The following is a 26,663-nucleotide window of genomic DNA, read 5'->3' on the forward strand; positions in this document are numbered from 1 at the left end:
TAACTTCCATCATCGGTGGTTGATGGGGGATAAGCTATCTATTGTGATTTTTAGACAGCCTACACTTAGCAGGGGAATAAAAAAGATAGACAATGCACATCATCTAGTGGGGCACTATCCATGAAGTCAGAATAGAGGCACATCACCTGGTAGGCCATTATCTGATGAGTTTGACTATCAGAGGTAACTGTGATAGTTTTGTAGACCTACCATAATATTAAAAAAGATTGGCAAGTTGATGGACTATCAAAGGTAATTGTTAGCGTGATAGTTTTTGTGGACTTGCCATCCTACTTGAAGAGGATTGGCAAGTTGATGGACTATCAAAGGTAACTGTTAACGTGATAGTTTTTGTGGACTTGCCATCCTACTTGAAGAGGATTGGCAAGTTGATGGACTATCAGAGTTAAATGTTAACGTGATAGTTTTGTGGACCTGCCATCCTATTGAAGAGGATTGGCAGGAGAATTTGGAGGGAATGGACTATCAGAGGTGATCATTAACATGATAGTTTTGATGGACCCGCCATCCTATTGAAGAGGATTGGTGGGGGAATTTGGAGGAAATAAACTATCAGAGGTAATTGTTAACGTGATAGTTTTGGTGTACCCGTCATCCTATTAAAGAGGATTGGTGGGGAAATTTGAAGGAAATGAACTATCAGAGATAATTATTAACGTGATAGTTTTGGTGGACCCGCCATTCTATTGAAGAGGATTGGTAGGGGAATTTGGAGGAACTGGACTATCAGAGGTAATCATTAACGTGATAGTTTTGATGGACCCGACATCCTATTGAAAAGGATTGGTGGGGGAATTTGGAGGAACTGGACTATCAGAGGTAATCATTAACGTGATAGTTTTGGTGGACCCACCATCCTATTGAAGAGGATTGGTGGGGGAATTTAGAGAAAATGGACCATCAGAGGTAAATGTTAACGTGAGAGTTTTTGTGGATTTCATGGTTGACAGAGGTATTCTATTGAACATGACAACTCAGAAAATTTATTACTCATAATCCAATGAACTAAAACCAACCCCCAGTCTTGAACAAGTGCAGAGGGAAAAAGGGTAGACATGACACATCGCCTAGTAGGCCACTATCTAACGAGTTTGACTATCAGAGGTAAGTGTTAACGTGATAGTTGTTGGACCCGCCATCCTACTGAAGAGGATTAGCTTCAGTGGCCGTAGTATCTTCTCTTTCTGACTGAGAAAATTGAGCTTGGCCCAATTGCTCAGGTTGATCCTGCCTACTTTGTGTTGAACATCATATCTCCATTATAGTGTTTTGATGATAACAATTTATATTGTGTGTGCACTAACTTTCATATGCAGATTTCAATATCAGAATCTGTACAAGTACAAGTGGATATCAAGGCATTTTGAAGTGAAGAAAATGAGTAGTTAAAACTTAATTATAAAAACTCATTATTTCTGAATATTTGATCTTAATAGTCGACTAATTAGGATAGTAGTCGACTACTCATGTATATAACTCAAATACAAGTTTCTGTCTTTTTACAGTATAGTCGACTAATAGAGATTATAGTCGACTACTGAGATGTTTGACAGAAACATAAGTTTCTGTCTTTTTACAGTGTAGTCGACTAATGACTACAGTAGTCGACTACTGAAGAAAAATATAAGTTTTCAAGTTTCTGTCTGAACTCAGTGTAGTCGACTAATTATCATTATAGTCGACTACTGAGAACATTTTCCGAAAACACAGAGTCTGTCTGAACTCAGTGTAGTCGACTAATGACTACAGTAGTCGACTACAAGAGACAGTTTTTCAGTTTTCAGAATTTGAATATCTGACAGTTTTTGGCCGTTTTTAAACGTTTTCAAACTTTAAAAACTTGTCTTTTCAAGGGGTATATATAGGTTATTTGTTCAGAAAAATTGGAGATATATACATACCCATAAGCTTTGATTCTTGAGCAATTTCCTAAGTGAAAAACATTCTGATTTTCTGAAAAAGAAGAGTTTCTGAAATTGCCTATATACTTTCATCAAAAACAAATCAATTAGGCAATTTTACAGAGATTAAAAGAATCCTAAGCCACTGCTGCACTTCACTACACATTCAAGGCTTATAGGATCATTGTGTTATTCCTACAACAAGTTTTCTCTCGGTTATGAGAGGGTTAATCTCTTGGCTTAGAGATTGGGGTTCAAATTGACAAGGAGTTTGTCAATTGGTGTTGCAATTTGCAGGGACTTGCAAATTGGTCAGGTTTGCATTTGATTTTATAAGTTTATTCAAAATCATAGTGGAAATTCTCAAGCGGGATTTTCTTGGGGACTGGATGTACACCGGATTGGTGGAACCAGTATAAAATCCTTGTGTTTGTGTTTGCAAATTTCTGAGATTGCCATTTTTCTTTGTAATTTATTATCTACTTTGCAATAATTTTAAAAGAACACTATTCACCCCCCCTCTAGTGTTCTAGTGTATCTATTTCAGATCCTACATTTGGTATCAGAGCGAGGTAAAAAATGGCATCGTCAAATACATCACAATTCAAGGAAGGCCACTCTACAAATCGTCCTCCAATGTTCGATGGTTTGAACTACAACTATTGAAAGTGTCGAATGAATATATACTTTCAATCAATTGGCTACGAACTTTGGAACGTCGTCGAAACGAAATATGAGAAGCCAACCACTCCTTTCGCGGAATGGACTACATCTCAAAGGAACAATGCAAATTTGGATTCAAAAGCAATGAATACCTTATTTTGTGCACTTGACAAGAATGAGTTCAATAGGGTGTCAACGGCCACATCCGCATATGATATTTGGCACACACTCGAGGTAACTCATGAAGGTACTACTAAAGTTAAAGAGTCTAAAATTTCTGTTCTTGTGCACAGATTTGAATTATTCAAGATGAAGGAAAATGAGACTATTGGAGAAATGTTCACAAGATTCACCGACATCACAAATTCTCTTATTGGTCTTGGAAAAACATATACTCAAGTGGAGATGGTAAGAAAGATACTTCGTTCACTTACTCCACAATGGGAAAAGAAAGTTACCGCTATTGAAGAAGCCAATGATTTGTCAACTCTTACGGTTGAAAATCTTATTGGTAATCTTATGGCATATGAAGTACAACTTGAAGATAGGAAGAATGATGAAGAATCTAAGAACAAGAAAGTTCTTGCATTTAATACTACTTCAGATAAAGAAGATTCAGATGATGATGATGAAGAAATGGGCATGTTTGCACGAAAATTTTGAAAATTCATCAAAAGAGGTAATTTTAAATTTAAGAGTTCAAATTCAAATAACCCTCTTTGTTTGAAGTGTAATAAACCAGGACATATGAAGAAAGATTGTCCAATGTTGAAGAATAAACAAAAATCAAGTTATTTCAACAACTTCAACAATATTCAAAATAACAAGAAGAGGAAAGCAATGGCGGTCACTTGGGATGATAGTGATGAATCATCCTCAGATGAAGAAATTGAAGAAAAGGAAAGTGCTCACATGTGTTTCATGGCACAAGATGAAGTAAGTGAAAATGAAGAACTTTTAGATGCTTTTAATGAATTATATGAAACTTTTGTAAGATTAAAAACTTCACATAATTTTCTTAAATGTGAGAATAAAAGATTACTTGAAGAAATTTCTGATTTAAATTCCTCTACTTTTACTAAACGTGAAGAAATTTCAGATTTAAATTCCTCTACTTATACTAATTCTCAATTAGTTGAATTAAAAGAAGAAAATTTTTCTTTACTAAAAGAAAATGATAATTTATCTAATGAAAATAAATATTTAAAATCAGAATGTAATAAGTTAAATATTCAAATTAATAGTTTAGATAAAGATATTTCTTCTTTTAAATCAAGATATGAAGATATATGTTTAAATGTAAGCAAATTTAATAAAGGAAAAGAAAATCTTAATAATATTCTTTCTTTTCAAAGAGAATCACAAAAGACAAAAGGATTAGGTTTTCAAATTAATAAAAACAAATCAAAGAATACAATTTTTGTAAAACCTTCTTGTGATTTGCATGATTATAAATATGAAAATTTGTATAAAAAGAAATCAAAATTCTTTTCTATTTGGGTTCCAAAAGAATTATCTTCTTTACATAAGAATTTTTATATTTCTGATTTTATTAAAAATATTTGTTTATCATCTAATTATTTAAGTAAATCAAACTCTTCATGGGTTTGGTTTCCTAAAGGCTAATTTAAAGGACCCAACATAGTATGGGTACCAAAATGTAAATGTTTATTATTTCAGGTACCCAAGAAAGATAGGTGGATTTTGGAAAGTGGTTGCTCCAAACATATGACTGGAAACATTTAATTGTTGTCATCTTTTCAAAACAAGGATGGAGGTACCGTTACTTTTGGAGATAACAACAAAGGAAAAGTCATCGGTATTGGATCCGTCGGTAATCCAAACAAACCTATCATTGATAATGTTTTATTAGTTAATGGTCTTAAACATAATTTACTAAGTATTAGTCAACTTTGTGATAAAGGTTATAAAATTGTTTTTGAAAAAGAATCATGCTTAATTTATGATATTGATTTAATAACCATTATTTTTAAAGGTTATAGAAAAAATAACATATATGTGTTATCTATGAATAATATTTCAAATGAACATTGTCTTATTGCATCATCTAATGATTCTATTTTATGGCATAAACGTTTTGGACATGTTAACTTTAAACATATGTCTAAGATTTCTAAAAATGATTCTGTAAATGGTTTGCCTAAGATGTCCTTTAAAAATAATTTTTGTGATGCATGTCAACAAGGAAAAATGCACAAATCTTCTTTCAAATCTAAAAATGTAATATCTACAAATAGACCATTAGAATTAATTCATATAGATCTTTTTGGTCCATCTAGAGTTGCATCTTTAAATGGAAGTAGATATGCATTTGTTCTTGTTGATGATTATTCTAGATTCACATGGGTAATTTTTCTTAAACATAAAAATGATGCTTTTAATGAGTTTTCTATATTTTGCAAAAGAATTCAAAATCAAAAATCAACTTCTATTATCTCTATACGTAGTGACCATGGAGGTAATTTTTGTTGGATATTCTAATCACAGTAAAGCATATAGAATTTATAACAAAAGAACACAAGTTATTGAAGAATCTTTACATGTTTCTTTTAATGAAAGTTTTTCAAAAATACCTATTATACTAAATAATGATGATGATGTAATTGATACCATACAAGATACTCCTATGATAGATATTACAAAAGATGATAATCTACAAAATGATTTACCTAAAGATTTTGTAGAAGTTAAAAATCATCCACATGATTTAGTTATAGGAAATATATCTGACAAAGTAACTACTAGATCACATTTTAATTTGATTGCTCATAATGCTTTTATTTCAACTATTGAACCTAAAAATATAAAAGAAGCACTTCTTGATGATTCATGGATAATTGCTATGCAAGATGAACTTAATCAATTTACTAGAAATAATGTTTGGGATCTTATACCTAGACCTCAAAATAAATCCATTATTGGAACAAAATGGATTTTTAGAAACAAATTAGATGAATTTGGTCAAGTTGTTAGAAACAAAGCTAGATTAGTTGCTCAAGGTTATAATCAAGAAGAAGGAATTGATTATGATGAAACTTATGCACCAGTTGCACGATTAGAATCAATTAGGATTTTACTTGCATTTGCATGTTTTATGAATTTTAAATTATTTCAAATGGATGTTAAAAGTGCTTTTTTAAATGGTTTTATAAATGAAGAAGTTTTTGTAGAACAACCTCCAGGTTTTGAACATGAAAGTTTTCCAAATCATGTTTTTAAACTTAAGAAAGCATTATATGGTCTTAAACAAGCACCTCGTGCATGGTATGATAGATTAAAGAAATTTCTTTTAACTTCAGGTTTTGATATTGGAAAAGTTGATTCAACATTGTTTATTAAGAAAATAAATAAAGATATTTTACTAATTCAAATATATGTAGATGATATTATTTTTGGTTCTACTAACAATAATCTTTGTCAAGAATTTGCTAAGAATATGCAGGATGAATTTGAAATGAGTCACATGGGTGAACTAAATTTCTTTCTTGGACTTCAAATTAAACAATTGAAAGAAGGAATTTTCATCAATCAAAGCAAGTACGCAAAAGATTTACTTAAAAGATTCGGATTGGAAAATTCAACAAGCAAACCAACACCTATGAGCACTACTACATCTCTTGACAAAGATGAAAATGGTAAGAATGTTGATCAAAAGCTCTATCGATATATGATTGGATCACTTCTTTACATTACTGCTAGTCGACCTGATATTATGTTTAGTGTATGTTTATGTGCAAGATTTCAATCAAATCCTAAAGTTTCACATCTTAAAGCAGTAAAAAGAATATTTAGATATATTAAAGATACTACAAATTATGGTTTATTTTATCCAAAACATAGTTCTTTTGATTTAATATCATATAGTGATGCTGATTTTGCCGGATGTAAATCTGATAGAAAAAGTACAAGTGGAACATGTCATTTCTTAGGACATTCACTTGTATCTTGGTTTAGTAAGAAACAAAATTCAGTATCATTATCAACAACTGAAGCTGAATATATTGCTGCAAGTCTTGCATGTGCACAAATATTATGGATGAAACAAACTTTAACTGATTATGGCATAAATTGTCCCATATCATCTATTATGTGTGATAATTCTAGTGCAATTAATTTATCTAAAAATCCTATTCAACACTCTCGTACAAAACACATTGATATTAGACATCATTTTCTACGTGATCATGTGCTTAAAGGTGACATATCATTAGAATTTATACCTACAGAAAAACAAATTGCAGATATATTAACAAAACCCCTAAAAGAAGAAATTTATATTAAATTAAGAAGGGAATTAGGTATATGTTCAATTGAAGATTTAAATTAATTTTTAAAACTAAAATACATAAATTTAAACCTTAAGTAGTCGACTAATTTGACTTATAGTCGACTACTGAACCCTAGTCCATTTCCTACTGAACCCTCGTGCTTTTCAGACGTGCAATACAACACCTTGAGTGCACGTATCCTAGAACTGGAAACTGGTCAAAGAGCTCTATATGCACAAAACAGATACATCATCAGTAATCAAGAAGAGCTAATCAAAAAGTTTGAAGACTTGGACTCAAAGCTTAATTCATATTTTCAAGGCCAACAACTTCCTCCAGCATCTTAGGATTTGTTTCTGTTTTTATTTGTCAAAACAATTATGTTATTATGTTTAAAACTATGTGGTTGTATTGCTATTATGTCAAGTTTGCTACAATATGATTGTGTGTTAAGTTTGCTACTATGTTAAGTTTACTATTTGAATTGCTACTATTTTGGTTAGTTAATATAACTGCTATATATTTTAAACAGATCATGGTGATGAACATTGTGGAACTTGTAGTCTTTATGGCAAGTCTTTGCCTACCAATATGGATGGGTGAAGTTATGGACTATGTTCATAACCTGGATGATTTGTTTGAAGTGTTAGAAATAATGTCATGTTTAGCATAAATAAAATATTTATTTCTTTTTGTTGATTTTATTATGTATGAAATAGTTAAGTTTTGTGTTTTTTATTATGTATGTTAAAAACTTTGCATATATGCAGGGGGAGTAAGTATTATATGTTTTAAGTTTTAATATGATGCATAAATTATTTATTATCATCAAAAAGGGGGAGAATGTTGAACATCATATCTCCATGATAGTGTTTTGATGATAACAATTTATATTGTGTGTGCACTAACTTTCATATGCAGATTTCAATATCAGAATCTGTACAAGTGCAAGTGGATATCAAGGCATTTTGAAGTGAAGAAAATGAAGAACAAAAGATAATGTATTTGATTTTTTCTTTACTTAGAATATTTGTACAAGCCTTGATCACGAATTTTTCTTTGCTTAGAATATTTGTACAAGCCTTGATCACACACACGCACACACACACATTTTTAGAACACACTAACACAGGCTTAGTGTGTTGGTTAACTATAGAAATCCCCTATGTTAACCATTAGAATAGTAGTTAAAACTTAATTATAAAAACTCATTATTTCTGAATATTTGATCTTAATAGTCGACTAATTAGGATAGTAGTCGACTACTCATGTATATAACTCAAATACAAGTTTCTGTCTTTTTACAGTATAGTCGACTAATAGAGATTATAGTCGACTACTGAACTCAAATTCTAATTTATAAGTTTCTGTCTTTTTACAGTGTAGTCGACTAATGACTACAGTAGTCGACTACTGAAGGAAAATATCAGTTTTCAAGTTTCTATCAAATTTCAGTGTAGTCGACAATGAGCATTATAGTTGACTACTGAGAATACTTTCTGAAAATACAGAGTCTGTTTGAACTCAGTGTAGTCGACTAATGACTACAGTAGTCGACTACAAGAGACAGTTTTTCAGTTTTCAGAATTTGAATATCTGACAGTTTTTGGCCGTTTTTAAACGTTTTTATACTTTAAAAACTTGTCTTTTCAAGGGCTATACATAGGTTATTTGTTCAGAAAAATTGTACATGCAAACATACCCATAAGCTTTGATCTTTGTGTAATTTTTCAAGTGAAAAACATTCTGATTTTCTGAAAAAGGAGAGTTTCTGAAATTGCCTATATACTTTCATCAAAAATAATTCAATTAGGCAATTTTACAGAGATCAAAAGAATCCTAAGCCACTACTGCACTTCACTACACATTCAAGGCTTATAGGATCATTGTGTTATTCCTACAACAAGTTTTCTCTCGGTTGTGAGAGGGTTAATCTCTTGGCTTAGAGATTGGGGTTCAAATTGGCAAGAAGTTTGTCAATTGGTGTTGCAATTTGCAGGGACTTGCAAATTGGTCAGGTTTGCGTTTGATTTTGTAAGTTTATTCAAAATCATAGTGGAAACTCTCAAGCAGGATTTGCTTGGGGACTGGATGTACACCGGATTGGTGGAACCAGTATAAAATCCTTGTGTTTGTGTTTGCAAATTTCTGAGATTGCCATTTTTCTTTACAATTTATTATCTACTTTGCAATAATTTTAAAAGAACATTATTCACCCTCCCTCTAGTGTTCTAGTGTATCTATTTCAGTATTTCTGATCCTACACTTTGCTCTTCAGCTTTGATCCTAACAATAATCTTTTGAGCCTGTTCACCTTGAGAGATTAGTTGTCTCCAGGAACGACATTCTGCAACCCCTATTCGGGCTAGGAGGTCGGTTTGCAAATTGTGTCGAAAGGTCTCCACTAGGATAGACTGTGTCATACCTGTCGGACATCGCAGAGCCTTGTTTCAAAACCTTTTGACGAAGGCTTTGACAGACTCCTTCTTTTTCTGCTTAGTGGCGAGAAGGGTATGAATGAAGACTTCTGTATCATCTTCAAAGAATCTTGATATGAAGAGTCTCTCTAGATCCGTCCACTTTTGGATACATCCCGCAGGCAGTTTCCTGAACCATTCAAAGGCAACTCTCTTGAGGGTGCTAATGAACAATCAAACCAGTATGGCGTCGTTTGATATCATATTCTCAGTCTATGATTTGAAATGATAGATATGTTGGTTCGGTGATCCCGTGCGGTTAAAAGTTTGTAACGTCGGGAGCTCAAACTTTTGAGGATAAGGGGCATCCCATTCGGCAGGATAGGGCCTAGAAACTCCCTCGTCTTAGAGCTCGCTTCTGTTAGCAATGACATTTAGGCGGGCTTCCAATTCTTCCATTTTGACAGACTAGAGATTCTGCTCGTTCTCCGTCTCTCTTCCTTCATCAGAGGAAGATTCCAGGTTATGGGCTTCTTGGTTAGAAGCCGTGTCATCAACCATTTTCCCCTTCCCTTTACTTGTGTAAAGTCGGGATGGAGACACTTTTTCTCTCCGGGAAGATTCTTGCCTAGGTGGCGAATCTGTCTTCTGAGATTTGGCATTGTCTGCGACGAGTTGAGTCAATAGGGCCATGAGTTCATTGATGGCCTCCTGCTGAGATTTGAGCATGGCCTCCTGCTCATCAAGTCTCTTCGCAATATCTTCATGGTTTCCCGTCATATAAGCGGAGGTCTCATGTTCAACAAAAGAGCTTGATGATTGGGACTCTGCAATGGCTGAGTGTTCATCATCGGAATTAGTTCCTCTGGCTAACCTCCGATAGTTGATATGGAGAATGGCTCATGTTCGTGTTCGAGTGCGTTGATAGATTCCTTCAAACTCGTTAGCGATTTCTCTGATGGTCGGTGAACGACTTGTCTCAGAGTCATCGGAACTAGGACCTGAGGCTTTCCCTCTGCCGATCACATTGATAGTGACCCCAGGATATTCGGTCTCTGGAGACTTCTTCCTGTGAGAACATCGTCGTTGGTTGGGCAAAGCAACGTTCGTAAATTAGTCGAACACCAACAATTTGGCCGCATATGAGCCGCATTAACATCCCGAGAGGACCGTAGGAATCAGTCGTTCACATTGGAATGAACGAATGACTTATTGCATCGGTCTTTCTCTCGATATGAACTTTCTCAAATTTGTTGTGAAGATTCGAGGAGAACTACTCACTGATCGTGAGGTTTGAATTGGAACCCCTAGTCCATGATTGGACAGGACTGACTCTTGGTGAACATGGATCTGGTTGAGATGTCTTGAATCCATGAACTTCTTATATCCGTCCCTCAATCTAGTCGTGCTCCACGGTATACACCAGGTTCTGTATTGAATTTCGTCACCCGAACACATGCCTAAGCTCCAGGTGTTGCTGGTAAAACGCAGTCCTAAGGGCTGCGTTTAGCTTGGCTTATGCAGAGCTCGTGTTGAGTCTCAAAAACGCGGAGCTCGCATTGATTGGAGGATCGGATTTTTTGGAGTTGTACCGAAGCTAAGTCCTCTCCTTTAGAGAGGGGATTGTATGAACAGTGCAACCCCCAAGGGAGACAGTCCTTCAACGAGTCAGCCACAATTGGAACTTTAGTCTCCTTGAAGACTTTATGGATCTTGCGCATAGCCTTGAGGCTAAGGGATCCGGAGGAGAGGGCCTCCTCAAACTTGGCTTGATCGAACTCGATGATCAGAGTTTCAACGGTCGTTTCAGTGAGATGGATGTCGGATTGCGCCACGACTTCTTCGTCAGAAAAGCTAGTCCCCAGTGGAGTCGCCATCTTTTGTTTGTGGAAAATTTAGAGTAAAAGAAATAAAGGAAAATTGATTTGTATTCCTTTACTCTCAGTTACAATTGGATTTCCTGATTACAAAAGAGAGGAGAATGAATTTGATTCTCTCCTTTGTTTAATTTTGGGTTCTTCACGGTGGCGATGGAGTGCCTCCCTCGAATGCTCGCGTCGAGTTTGCTCTCTGTTGACGATCCGCACGTCTTGATTCACTAGAACGATATCTCCTCCTCACGATTTGACGCTGTGGAGAACTTACAAAGCAAGTTTTAGAACTCTTGATGAGTTGATTGATCTTAACCGTAATTGGTTAGACAAGCCAAGGATCTTTTCTTTGCTGCCTAAGAGCCGAATCCGAACTAAGCTGATTTCTTAGTTATTTATAGGGGATTAAGGGGTGTAACCACCCTCCTTAATTCGCTCTTATATGGGGCTAATGGGATGTAACCGCCCCCTTAAATCACTCCTGAGTGGAGTTGTGATCCCCTCAGATCATGGGAAACGGTTTTAAAACTGTTCAGCTCGTGTTTGAATGAGTCAAATACAAAATCCGCGTTCTGGCATGAATTCTGCGTTCAAACGCAGTATCTGGAAGCTCAGACGCAGCAATTTGGAAGCTGCGTTGACAGCGATGGAAGCTGCTCGTGAGCTGCATTTACAGCAATTTGGAAGCTGTGTTGGTAGCGTTGGAAGCTGCGTTGGCAGCAATTTGAAAGCTGCGTTGGTAGCGTTGGCAGCTGGATCTGAGCTACGTCCGTGACTGTGAACGCGGTGCGTCTTGATGCTGGTATGCGAGGAGGACTTCCGTGTCTTAGTTTGAAGAGACCGTCGATTTGTAGTCTCTTTCTGTCAGAGCGTTGCAAAGATCATCATTTTATAATCTTTTTAACTCCCGATGTTGATTGTGAAGGCTGTTGATTAAAGCTTTCATCAATTGTTGTGAAGATCGTCAAATTGTAACCTTCATCGATCTACGTGAAAGTCTTCAAATTGTAGTCTTTTGGAAGCCGTCGAATTATAACTTCCATCATCAGTGTTTGATGGGGATCAGCTATCTGCAGTGATTTTTAGACAGCCTACACTCATCATTGGAGATGAGGCTCGTCAGTAAAGACAAAGCTCATCATCAGACTTAAAGCTCATCAATGAAGACGAAGCTCATCAAAAGGAAGTCCATGAGGATTGCTTTGCAGTTGGACTCAACTATCAAAGATGAAGTTTGTTAATGAAGATGAAGCTCGTCAGACAAAGTCAGTGAAGACAAAGTTCGCCAGAAGAAGCTCGCTATACTACAAAGCTTGCCTTATAAGATGAACCTCACTGCATATTAAGGCTCGTCCAATCTGATGAACCTCACCATGCAGTGAGGCTCGTTGTCCGTAGAAGATCCAGCTATAATGGATTTAAAGACTTAGTCACCCATGTGGGTTAAGCTTCAAGAGCACGTTACACCACATTAACTAACGTGGGTTGAATTAGAGGAGGTAGTTACGCCCTCTACCTACAATTCTAGTATGTCAGTTACGTGCTATGAACTCTATAAATAGCCATGAGTGGCTATTAAAAAGGACTTTTGGAGAAGATTTTTGGCGATCGCGTGAAAAGAGATCAGTGTTTGCATTCTCGTGATCTAAGCCACCATCAGAAGCTTTTTGTGATCTTGATCTGATCGTCAACGGGAAGCAATCTCGGCTTGAGCATTGAGAGAAACATTCTTTTGCCTCTAAGAACCCACTTTTAAATAAAAGAGAAGTCAAATTAATCTTCTCATTCTTTGTAATCGAGAGAGTGAGTGATTGTAAGGGATTCATACTAAGTGATCGAACCCATTTCTTAAAACATGGAATTCAGTCATACAATTTTTTGACCCTACAGAAGATGGCGACCATAGTGGGAGGAACCATTCTTTCTGATGAATTGGTGGTCATACAAGATTGCAGTGGGAACCGAGATTGAAACTCTAGTCATACTATGTGATGAGCTTCGTTTTCAAATTCTCAACATTTGGCTATAACTTAGTTATTATTATCATACATCTGACCCAATGCCTAGAGTGGCTAAGGATAGAGGAGAAATTTTAACACTTAAGTCTAAAAGAAACTCTTCGACAACTCATCATGTTGATGGGAAAAGTATGAGTAGTCCAACTCAAACGACAGTTGGTAAAGACATATCAAGTCCATTGATAGCTGAGGGTTTGCTAAAAATCCTAAGTTACGATAATTAATTGCACAAAAGAAGAGTTTGTGGATAAAACTATAAATTTTATTTATATAATGATTGAAGTTACAACTACAGAGAATTGAAGTACATAGATTGAACTTAGAAAACTCAAACTACACTACGAAGTTCAGTTACAAGTTCTTTCGATAACCTTCAATAACGCCTTCTTGTGGTGTTGGATGGTGCTACTCCTATGACTTCCAACACATCCAAAGAGAGGTTATTATGACAGGTTTGGAGAATAAAGTCCTTTGTGATCGGATCTCAGCAGTTCATCGCCTTATTCCGAAAGCGCTTGACGAAGTCATCGACTGTCTCGTCGTCTTCTTGTTTCTCATTGAAAAGTGTTCTGATTGACACCTCGGCGTCATCATCAAAGAAATGAGCGAGGAACAGATTCTCTAGGTCATAGCTGTTGATGCTTGCAGACTTGATACGACGGTACCAATCGAAGGCGGGCCCGCGAAGGGTGCCAACGAATGACCGAACCATCAAGGCTTCATTGATACGGGATCGAATCCCACTCTCTCAGATATGGACACGGAATACTGGTCCTTTTCACCTCTCAAGCAGACATCAGAGCGTTGATCTTGCTCTTGAGATCCTTCATCTTTTCATCCTCGCTCGTATCTTTCCTTAGTCGATCCTAAGGAAGAGCAACGGGGCCACCCCCAGTATTGTCATCATTGGCAGGACCACCCCCGGTGTTATTGTCTTCAGTAGGGTCACCCCTAGTATTCTGGTTAACGGGAGGGTTCTCAGTATTGAGACGTTCATCCATATCTGAATCGCTACCTGCTTGGTCAGCAAGGTTGCGATGGTTGGATTCACCGAACTGATTGGACAGAGCCCGAATTTGTTGGTCATGCTCTTCCCTTATCCGTAGCATAGCCATTTCTATTTCAATCTTGAATGCCTCTTTTTGCTTGGTTAGAGCATCCTTGAAATTTTGACGATTTGCTCGGTGTTGATCATGAATGCCTCGTGGGATTGTCCTGGACTGGATACCGTTTTGTCAGAAGTAACTGTAGAGTTAGCATCTGATGCTTCATCATCCGAGGATAATCCCCTCTGCATTCTCTGATAATCTCTTTGTCTAATAGTTCCCGATCGCAACCGGGTTAGATGATGTGATATAAGCGGGTCAGAGCTAGAAGGTCGAATCGACTTTCCCTTATCAGTCATATTTATTATAACTTCCAAGAGTTCATCACCTTGAACGGTCGATTGTTTCTTACGGAAACGTCTTGGCTTGAACTTAGTCGCTCCGTTAAAGATCCTCTCAAATACCGAGACCCTTTGCAGAGCGGTCTTGGGGCAGCTACACGCTGATAATACTGTCCTGATTAACTTAATACATGGATATTAAGAGTCCTTTTCCTGGGTACCTCTCTTCCGAGACTTGTTCGTACCCCCAGCCCTATAGTACAACTCGTCGGTCAGATGACTGGAGTAACCTATTGTATGTTGGCACGACTTCCCAGGTATAACGTTGTCATCGTCAGATGAATATGTTTCTCTCAGGGGATTTGCCGCCTTGTTGGCGTTCTCAAGAGTCATGCATTTAGAGCCATGCATTTGTAAGCGTGAACTCTTGACAAGCTCTTGGACTATGACTCGCGGTCCAAGGCGGTCAATTATAGGAGTTTTTCGTGTGTGACCCCTAACTCGAGTAATTGCTCGGGGTTCAGTCACCAGACCCGAGCGTTCTTTGATTGTAACCTTGCCTTGATCCTTATGCAAAGGACCCAGACGATTCGTCATTGGCTTCTTGCTTTTGAACAAGTCTACACTGCTGCGAGGCTTCATTGGAAGTATCGGATCAATAAGAGCAGGGACGGAACTCAATGGAACAGGTGCAGAACATCTCCTGTCTTGACCCTGGCGCGGGTCAGATCCACGGTTGGAAGGGTCGGATTTGAGTGACCCGCGGGTTGGAGGGTCGGATTTGGATGACCCGCGGCTTGGAGGGTCGGATTTGGGTGACCCGTGAGATGGAGGGTCAGATCTGGGTGACCCGCATGCTGGAGGGTCGGATCTGAGTAACCCGCAAGCTGCCACGACTTGGAAGGTCGGATTTGGATGACCCGCGGCTTGGAGGGTCGGATTTGGGTGACCCGCGAGCTGGAGGGTCGGATTTGGGTGACCCGCGAGCTAAAGGGTCGGATCTGGGTGACCCGTGTTTTTTGATCTTTTCGGCCGCTGTTTCGGACTTTGGCCTCCAAGTTTGATGCAGCCTTAGTTGTTTCCCAACTATGTCCTTCTTCTGTATCTTTTGTGCTTTCTGCATAAGAATTCACGTGTGCGCAAGCAACGCACGGCGTTTCAGTATTCGTTCTTCGAGCGTTGAACGCGTCCTTTTAACGCGGACCCATTCATTTATCGTTGGCTTGGAAAAAAGGCCATTTGTTGGTTGTTGAGGGGGTTGGCGCCTTCTAGACTTCAGATCCGCTTCGTAGCGAATCCCGTCAACTGGCTCCAAAGCCTTAGCAAGTCGAAGCGCAAGTCATTGGCGTTGCATGTGCCCTCTTTGATAGGATTGACGCGGATCCAGCGGCTATCTCCTTGATTAAGGAGGAACTCATATCTGTAACTCCGACTTCATTGGAGGCCGAAGGGGGGTTGTGAGGTGCAACCATTGCAGCAACGGGGGCGTTGATCTTCCTATGCTTACGAAGGGTGGAAGATCTGGAGGAGGAGGATAGATACTCCTCGAAATTCAGTTGGTTGAACTCATATTCGACCACTTCTTCAACCGGGATGCAGATCCAAGGCTGCAACACGACAGCGCTGCCGGCTCCCACTGTGGTCACCAGTTTGTTTCCGTCAAAAGTTGCCTTCATTACTGATTTTATTATAACTTTAGTCGTTTACAAAGAATTCAAATAATGAAAATAAAAATTACAATTCTCTTGAAAATAAATACAAGATCCGTTTATTGGCTCTTGCTTGTGTGGGTTCTTCGCCGGTGCCGGGGTTTATCCGTGGACGATCGCGAATCAAATCCGATTGACGGAAAATTAGGCAGAGCTTCTACCTCACCAAAGGAGTATTTGCTTGAAGCGCTAAAATCGACCAAGCGAAATCAGTAGCTCATCTCGAGATTAATACAAAGCCTAATCTCAAGGAACGGACGTACGGGGCTTCGGATCCTTCGAATGACTCCTCTTTTGTGCTAAAGTTCGCCGGGATCTCGTTGACCTTTGCTGAAATTTCATGCTCCTTGACTCTTCAATCCAGCAGCACCTTGTCCTCTTGATCAAATTCTGCTCCTGTGAATTGAGCCTCTAGGCCTGTATTTATAGGCTTCGGTTGGGGGCTTTTCGGATAAGAATGGGTGATTTGACCTTATCTTTAGTTAATAATGGCCTAACCATATTTGTAGATGATATCTAGGCAGTTAGAAACCTTTGGAATAGAAAAAACCGATTGAAACAGCCTAAAAACGCGTTTTGGAGGTCACGGGCAGTTCTGGGCGTGAGACGGACTGATCCGACCCGCGTGGGCGCGGGTCGGACTAATCCGACCCGCCGCTGCGCGGGTCAGTTTGAGACATTTTCGGTATTTTGGCCTTCTCGTGGGTCGGATTGGTCCGACCCGCCGGCACGCGGGTCGGATTGATCCGACCCGCCGCCGCGCGGGTCAGTTTGAGATACCTTTGATATTTTAGTCTTAACTCTCTAGTATGACCTCGGATTGAGTTGGTTCAAGATGAGTTGGAAAGCTGACGAAGATACCTACAACTTTTATCTTTTGAGTTTCTTCAGATTCAAATTGTAACATGGTCTAAATATCTCTTTTTTTTGCGGTCCACTTTGAGGTGTTCGACACTTTCTGACTTCTCTGGACTTGTATTGCGTATTTCGTCATTCCGTTGACTTGCATGCTTTGTTAACTTGTTTCATGCGCTCATTAGGTTCTTTATGGCACTTGGAGCTGACCGACACACGCGATCTGACTGATGAGTGCGTTCGGTCACTTGGAGCTGACCGGCGTGCGGCGGGCATTTTGGATCTGCCTGACAGGCACGTCGGGCACTTTGGATCCGCCTGACAGGAACGTTAGGCACTTTGTATCCACTTGATAGGCACGTCGGACACTTTGGATCCGCCTGACAGGCGCGTCGGTCACTTTGGATCCACCTGATAGGCGCGTCGGGCACTTTGGATCCGCCTGACAGGTATGTCGGGCACTTTGGATCTACCTGACAGGTGCATCGGACACTTTGGATCCGCCTGTCCGGCACGTTGGATCTGCCTGACAGGCACGTCAGGCACTTTGAATCCGCCTGACAGGCGCGTCGGGCACTTTGGATCTGTCCGACAGGCACGTCGGGCATTTTGGATCAGTCTGACAGGCGTGTCGGGCACTTTGGATCTGATCGACGTGCGCGAGCTGACTGACGAGTGCGTCTGGTCACTTGTGGCTGACTGACGTGCGTGGGCTAACCGACAGGTGCGTGTTGACTGACGTGCGCGCGTTGACTGACGTACGCGCATTGACTGACGTGCGAGAGCTGACTGACGTGCACAACGGCCAATTGGATAATTCTTCTTGAATCATCCACTCTTTGTTTCGAGCTGTGTGCGGACACCTATAGGCATTATTAGACGCCTACAATATTAAAAAAATAATTTCTTAAATATCATTTCCCAATTAAGAAAACTTATCATTTTTCAAAACGTTTAAAAATACGATTTTAGAAGTGTGTATATTTGATCCGCAAATGCTTCAGAAGTAATCTACTTTATTTCTTACCTATATTATGATCTAGAGAGAAAATACAAATATAAATAGCGCTCACAAATGTATACAAATCTTGAGACTCGATATTTGCTAATTTGTTTATGAAGCTCTTCTTATATATATCATACTTGAAAGCTCTTCTTCATCAACTTGCCTCCACCTCAATGAATATGAATATTGAAGCATAAATCCCTCCGTTCTTCTATAGATGGTACTATATTGCTTGATAAAATACATACTGCATAATATCACTTGGCAAGCAATTAGCATCAACAATGTGTGTAATGACCGTAAATTTTTAATACTGGTTTAAATAAAATTTTGGTATTTAAATATTAAATATTATTTTTCTAAAAGAGTATTTTTAATTTTCCCCAATTTCCCTAGAATTTTCTACGATTTAAAAATACGGTATTATATTATCTTAATAGTTTTGCTAGTTTTAAATTTAATTGTTTCGGTAAAAATTTTAAATTACTAGTTAATTATTCATTATTGTTATTATTATTTTGACCATAAATTTTAATATCTATTTGAATAAATTTTCTGGTATTTTAATTTTTAATTTTTATTTTTTAAAGGGGTATTTTTCCCTGTGTTTTTTTCCTCACCGGTATTTCACTTTGTATCTCTCTCTCCCCTATCCCACTTCCCCAATTCACTCCCTAAATCCCGCACTCCCATCACCTCGTGTTTCCCCCAACTCCTCGAAAATCCCCTCACGTCACTCTCTCTCTCTCTCTCACTCTCAATCAGCTCACGTCCCTCTCTCTCTTTCTCTCTCTCTCACTCAGTTCTCACTCTCTCTCTCTGTCACTTACATCACTCAATCTCTCTCTTCAATTATTTTCCCCAGCAACTCTCACTTCACCTCTCTCGTATACCCCCTCTCTCTCCATCTCTTCTTCTTCACACCATCACCACCGCACCCATCATCTCCTCTTCCTCCCCGCCCTCTCCTCCGCCCGATCAAGCGCCGACCGCCGCCTCCAGCTCACCTCCGCCTCCCAACGCCGCCTTCCCCTGAGCTCGACGCCCGCGCCGCCTGCCAACATCGCCGTGGCTTCCGTGCCACCGCACTCGCCTGATGCTCGCCCCGCGACCCTGGCTGGCACCGAACTCCTCCCGCAACCACCCTCCATACCAGTCGCTCCCCGCCCCTTGACCGCCTCCCTCTCTCCGAGTTCCTGCCTAAGCTCCGCCTGCTCAGCGAAACACCGAGCAGCCGCGCGAACCGCCATTCCTCCAACCCAGCCCACTTCCGCCTTCCCCCTCCTTGTTCGATTACCTGTCCTGCGACCTGAGCTCACCGCCATCCGCGCTCTATCATCAACGATGACTTCGCTCTTCCAAGCCTCCTCCACACAGCCCCAACACCAGCCATCCTCTTAGCACCATCAGCGCCACCACAGTTTTCACTATTCACAACTCAAGTTGATGCTCTCCAACGCCGCTTTCCTCTGCCTCTACAGCAGCTTCGCCCCCTCACTGCGTAGTTCAGCACCGCCTTGACCGCTCCATCAGACCCGCAGAAACCACGACGACAGCTCTCGGCCGCACAGCGAGCCGTTGCCTGTTCGCTTTCCCACTTCGGCTACCCGCTAGCTCGCCGTCATCGCTATCCCCAAACAGCATCGTCGCCCCGCCGTTGCTGCTCGTCGTTACCTCCTCTCCCGCTGTCCAACTACGACAACCCCTCAGATCCGTCGCCTCTACAACGACGCTGTATCAGACTCGACGACCAGCTACGCGCATCGCCGAAACAACATTGCCTCATCCACAAACCCGTAGCCTCGCACGACGATGTCGATTCGTTCGACGAACCCCGAGGCAAGATCCCACTTGCTCAGAACTAAATTTTTATATTTATTAGGAATTATCAGTAATTTTAGATCTGATATATTTATCTGCGTGGAATTATTTGATGAATAATATTAGATAAATCATAATCATATGATAATTAGCATTTTTAGAATAATTATAATGAATTAAAAGAAATTATTTCGACAGCAAAATCTTTTTTGGATAATTATATCAATTAAAAAGAATTTATTTGAGAATGAAATCATTTTAGGAAAATTATAATAATTTAAAAGGAATTATCTTGGAAAAAGAACCATTTTAGAATAATTATAATAATTTTTAGAAATTATCTTGTGGAATAAATTATTTTAGAATGATGAATATTTTTAAAAAGAAATTATTTGGGAAAATAGAATATTTTGAATTAATGAGAATTTATCTTGTTTTTGAATTTTATTATTTAAAAGATTACTTTTAAAATTATTATAATGAGAAAAGAACTTATTTTAGAAAAATGGATTATTTTGAAATTAAATTAAAATAAATTATATTGTACAAGGAATTATTTGGAAATAAATAAATTATTTTTCAGAAGATTATTTATGATTCTTAATTATGATGATCTAAATGAATTATTTGCAAAAATAATTATCTATTTCGGATTTTAAGTAATTTATGTTTTTGTATGAATAGTTTAGAGGGCTGGATAACAAGATATTGTTAAAACCGGACTGCATGTATGTTTTACTGTCTATGATCACATTTCACGTTTTGCATTTATTTAATGTATTTTGACATGTCTGCTATGTAATGCCCATGTTGTGTTTGAGAACCCTTAGTAGTTCATGACTTAGTAATCTTGTGCGTCATGAACAGACTTAGTGACATGTGTGAGTGTGTTGACTGGTTTAGGCGGTCAACCCGAGTTTCCAATGAGGATTATGGTTAACTTAGAAAAAGAGAAGAGTTGGGATGAGGAAGTCAATGTTCATGTGATCGGATAAGACTGTTGATGTATCTTCCAGACTCGCGCCAGTGAATTCGTGTAGTCACTGGGGTTGGTTTGTTGGGCTAAAGTGAATTCGTATAGTCACTTTAGTCAGTGAATTTGTGTACTCACCCGAGTTCTGATTGAGTTCGGACCAGGCCGAAATTGGATTGCGTGTAGTCCTCTGACCGATTCATGTAGCGGTATTGGATGCAAGTAGGGGATTTGTGAACAGTCAGTATCCGATGACAGGAGCGTTGACTCTGTGTGAGATATGACCAGTGACCTGTTATAAGATGGTTAGTTACATGACCTTGTTTCTTGGCTAGGTATGATTTCTTGTGAGATGTAGGCTAGTTGTGTTTCTCTTCGTACATAGATCGGGATTAATATTTATTTATTTACAATTCGAGACATATGGTATATACATGAGGGTTTCCTTGTTTGGATTATTTCGCTCGACGTACTAAGTCTCGAGTTGTAGATTTTTAAATATTAATTCCATCTAGTTGTATGACTTTGTGACTTGGATGATTATTCTGATCGCTAGCTGCATGATTTCGTTACCCGATTGATTTACGGATTCTTATGATTATCATGTTTTGGTAGTGGATTGCAGCAGGAGCCAGAGGATTCTCAGCGGGAGTGCCTTGCAGACGTAGTAGAAGAAGAAGCCGAAGCTTAGTCATTCCTTTCAGTTTGTTTTGTAGCACTTTCATTTTCTTTTGTTCAGTGTATTTTTATATTCTCCAGTATTTCATTCAGATAGTTTTATATAAGGGCATGTTGACCCAAATATTATGTGTGGGATGAATATCCATTGTGATATGTATTATTTTATTCTGTGTTGTTCATTATATTCTTACTGATTGTGATTGGGGACCTATGACTTCGCATTGTATTTATTTCTAGACGCTTAGCGTATTAGGTTGAGGATAAATATTTATTTTTATTTAACCTCCTTAATCTAATACGTCGCGGGCTTGTTCACGTTCCGTTTTCCCGGTATTTTGGGAAGCGGGGCATGACAGGTTTTAGTGGTGGTCCATGCAGGTCACGGTTCCGATCACGGTCCCGAGTTACTGTCAGTGATAATATAATGGGCAATTTAGATACATATCATGATTTTATCCGTGAGACTATTCTTGAGCTCTTATCCTATCATCTCGATAGATTTCGTTTCGTCCCTATCTTATCACTTTTTGACTCCAGAATTTTTCGCCGTTCTTGTCCCATCGCTTCGCGATTACCCTCTCTTTGTATAACTTCTCTTTCCTCGTGCCGGTCATTATTTTATATGTTATTATTTTTACACTATGTTTTTCTTAATTTAACTTATATATCGTTTGATTGTATTGATTTCGGCATTATTTATTACATTATTTTATATACCACACATAGTGTTATATTATATGTTTTTCATTAAAAATATATATCATTATTTATACATTTTTAATTGTTCAAATCATGTTCATAGTGTTTCGCATTACTCTAGACTTCACATATACATCACATAGCATATCTGATATTTAGATTATTTTCTTGTGGTTAAATATACTTTTGCATATCTATATTGTGTATGTGTGTGCTCTTTTCTGTCATACCATCTATTAGTCATTTATGTTTTAGATTATTGAATATTGCTCATATTGTGTGTGCTCTTTTCTGTCATACCATCTATTAGTCATTTATGTTTTAGATTATTGAATATTGCTCATATTTTTAGTGGTATACGTTAATAAGTTCATGAGTTTAATATTCTACCAGTGCATTACATTCTTATTCTTTATCTATTCAACTCACCACATTTTCAGTACATAGTTTTATTGTCAGTCTGTTTTGTCTTGTTTGGTTGTTTTAATATGTTCGCATTTGTTTCGTTATTTCTAAGAACAATGTATTTTTCTATTTTGATATTTGAGCCATTATTCATATTGTTAGGATTAGAGTTTGAATTACTAATTATATAGGTTTGTTACATTAATTATTATTCTTTTATATTATAAAAGATAATTCTAAATAACGGTTGTGGGTATATATAATATTTACTCATGGGTAGTTTATAGTGCATTTGCACATTCGTTGTTGTTTGCTTCATTTTTTATATATATTATTTTGTAAGTGTGGCAATATACATTGTATACGCATGTTATTTTTCAGTGTTTATTTTATAGTGATTTTAGATTTTTATGTCCTTTTATTGTGTCATTGTTGTTGTTCATTCTCTATTCATTATTTTCGTTTACTTTGTGTTGTGTTTTACTTTTTCATTCTTTTATACTTACTATTCTCTTTTTATTATAGTGTTTCACGTATATTATTATATTTACGATGTATATTTTTTTTATACTTACTATTCTCTTTTTATTATAGTGTTTCACGTATATTATTATATTTACGATGTATATTTTTTATTAATTTATAGTTATTTATCAACTTTGTCTAATCATGTTCTGTTACATGTATTATCAGTGTTTATGTTCACATGTCATTAATCATTCATGGTATGATATCTAAAATATATCGGTGTTTTTATTATACGAATTTATGTGATTTTGACTACTATGCAATACATTGCTACATCTGAATTGATTTTATACAGTAATGATTATTATTGTTGTATCTTGTTTATATTTATTATTTTACTTTATGAATATTACTAATATTTCTGATTTATCATATTGTTTGTCGAATATATATAATTATGTTCTTTTATTATGTTTTATATAATATGTTATTTTGAATCGCTTGTTTACTCTTACGTCTATTTTATCATATAATATTTTGTGACTATTTTTATCATAATGTATCTTTATAGCATGATTAGTACTATGAGTATTTAGACTTTTATATGCTTATTTTTATGTATGTGTTTTTATCTTTATAGCATGATTAGTACTATGAGTATTTAGACTTTTATATGCTTATTTTTATGTATGTGTTTTCATTTTAACGCTTATTATACATGATGATTATATTTGTTATACACACCATATGTTTATGAATCTTGTTTTTATTTTTGCTTTGATATCTTTTATTTTATGCTTTGATTTTATTTGTATTTCTTTGAACCTATCTATGATTTTACATTATTTACTTTATGTTATATAAATTGTTGTATGCTAATAATTATTGAGTATCATTTCATTCTTCTATTGATTATTGTTATGATTTGCCTTTGTTGTTGTCTATATGTATTGATGTGTTTTTATCTATGTTTATTTCTTTTACTTAATGTTATTTTCAATTGTGATTATGTATGTTCTGTATACCTTATTATAATCCTTATTGCCTTTCTGTCTGATTTGTTCTGCCTTCTCGTATTATATCTTGTGCTTTTCTAGTAATATTACGTGCTTCATTTGTTTATGACTCTTTGAATATTGATATTTATTTATTTGTATATATGTATTTTCGTAATTTCACCATTTATTGTCATCATGATTCTATCCTTACTGTTTACCATTGTTTGATTATTATATCTATGTTTTGTTTACGTGCGTTATGTTTTGACTGCTTTAAACATTTGTTGCTACAATACTATCTTTGAACTTTTTAACGTACTTGTAATTCCTTATTTTCGATATTTGTGCCTTATGTGTCTTATTTGGTTGAATGCAATTTACTGATTACAATCATGTGTTTTGTTTGTAATTATACTTTTGTATATCTTGGATATTTATTCTATTAACTGATTGTATGATATTTCTATTAAAATTTGATATATTTTTATTATTATTTCATGTCTCTTATGATGTACATTATATTTATCTAAACTATATATACGTTTAATTCCTTGCTATTTTGTTTTGCTTACCTAATCTTCAATTGTTTCTTTTGATTTTGCTTGTATATGATTCATCTGTTATTTATAGTGTATATTTGTGTTTTTGTGAATTATCATGTTTATCATCTGCTTACGAAAGATTATTATATTTTGTTGAGATTTTTATCTTTTACCTTCTTTGTTATTTATAATGTTGAGTTGATACGTTTTACCATATATTCTAGTGATTGATCATTATTTGACTTGTGTTTATATGTCATATCATATATTGTATGTTATATATTTGTTATATTTTACCAATTCTGTATTGATGATTATGTTTTAACATTAGTGTTTTGTCTTATTATACTACATCACTAATATCGTGTTGATATTATATTTTTTATAATTATATATTTGTTGTTGACTTCTTTGCTATTAAACTATGTTGTCCGATACTTATATTTTTGCCTATGCCTAGATGTTGCGTTATATTATAATTTGATACGTATTAACTATTTATTTACAATATACATGCTTATTTATGCCTGTACAATCTCTTTCAATTATGTGTTCACTCTCTTTATGTTATTCTTATTTCATTCTTATTATTTATACTCGTTACCTACCTCAATGATATCTTTTGAAAATGATTGATCAAGTATATTTTCTTATTTTGTGTATTAGTATTTAACATGCCCTTTCAATTATCTGTACTTCCATTAATTTTGATTTTATATTATACTTTTGATTAATCATGTGATGTTTTATTATGCTACATGCAAATTGCGTATGGTGTGATTTGTCCGTGTTAAGATTATATTTTATTTATACACTATGATTAATGCTTGTGTATATTTATTAACCATTTATTGAATTAGTCTAATGATTAGTATTGGCTTTGTTTTGTTGTGGTTAATTTTGTGTGTAGTGTATGCTTTATATTATTGTATTTGGCTACATTTGTTATTTGTATGCTGAATCTCAGCTGTCACATCTTACATATTATCTTGTATCGTTATTGTTTTACATTCTCCTCTGTTTATGGATATCGTTCCATATCTCTGTCCTTGGATTTTTGTACATCACTTTCATTTTAAATTCCGAGGACGGAATTTGTTTTAAGGGGGGTAGAATGTAATAACCGTAAATTTTTAAAACTGGTTTAAATAAAATTTTGGTATTTAAATATTAAATATTATTTTTCTAAAAGAGTATTTATAATTTTCCCTAATTTCTCTAGAATTTTCTACGATTTAAAAATACGGTATTATATTATCTTAATAGTTTTGCTAGTTTTAAATTTAATTGTTTCGGTAAAATTTTTAAATTAATAGTTAATTATTCATTATTGTTATTATTATTTTGACCATAATTTTAATATCTATTTGAATAAATTTTTGGGTATTTTAATTTTAATTTTTTATTTTTTAAAGAGGTATTTTTCCCTGTGTTTTTTCCCTCACCGGTATTTTACTCTGTATCACTCTCTCCCCTATCCCACTTTCCCAATTCACTCCCTAAATCCCGCACTCCCATCACCTCGTGTTTTCCCCAACTCCTCAAAAATCCCCCCACGTCACTCTCTCTGTCACTCTCAATAAACTCACGTCCCTCTCTCTCTTTCTCTCTCTCACACTCAGTTCTCACTCTCTCTCTGTGTCACTTACATCACTCAATCTCTCTCTTCAATTATTTTCCCCAGCAACTCTCACTTCACCTCTCTCGTACACCCCCCCTCTCTCTCTCCATCTCTTCTTCTTCAGACCATCACCACCGCACCCATCATCTCCTCTTCCTCCCCACCCTCTCCTCCGCCCGATCAAGCGCGACCGCCGCTCCAGCTCACCTCCGCTCTCCAACGCCGCCTTCCCTTGAGCTCGACCCCGCGTCGCCTCCAGCTTGCCGCCGCTCCCGCCACCGCCCTCGCCTGAGGCTCGCCCACCCATTGGCTGCACCG

The sequence above is a fragment of the Asparagus officinalis genome, chromosome 2 (genome assembly GCF_001876935.1).
Source record: "Asparagus officinalis chromosome 2, Aspof.V1, whole genome shotgun sequence".
NCBI lineage: Eukaryota > Viridiplantae > Streptophyta > Magnoliopsida > Asparagales > Asparagaceae > Asparagus > Asparagus officinalis.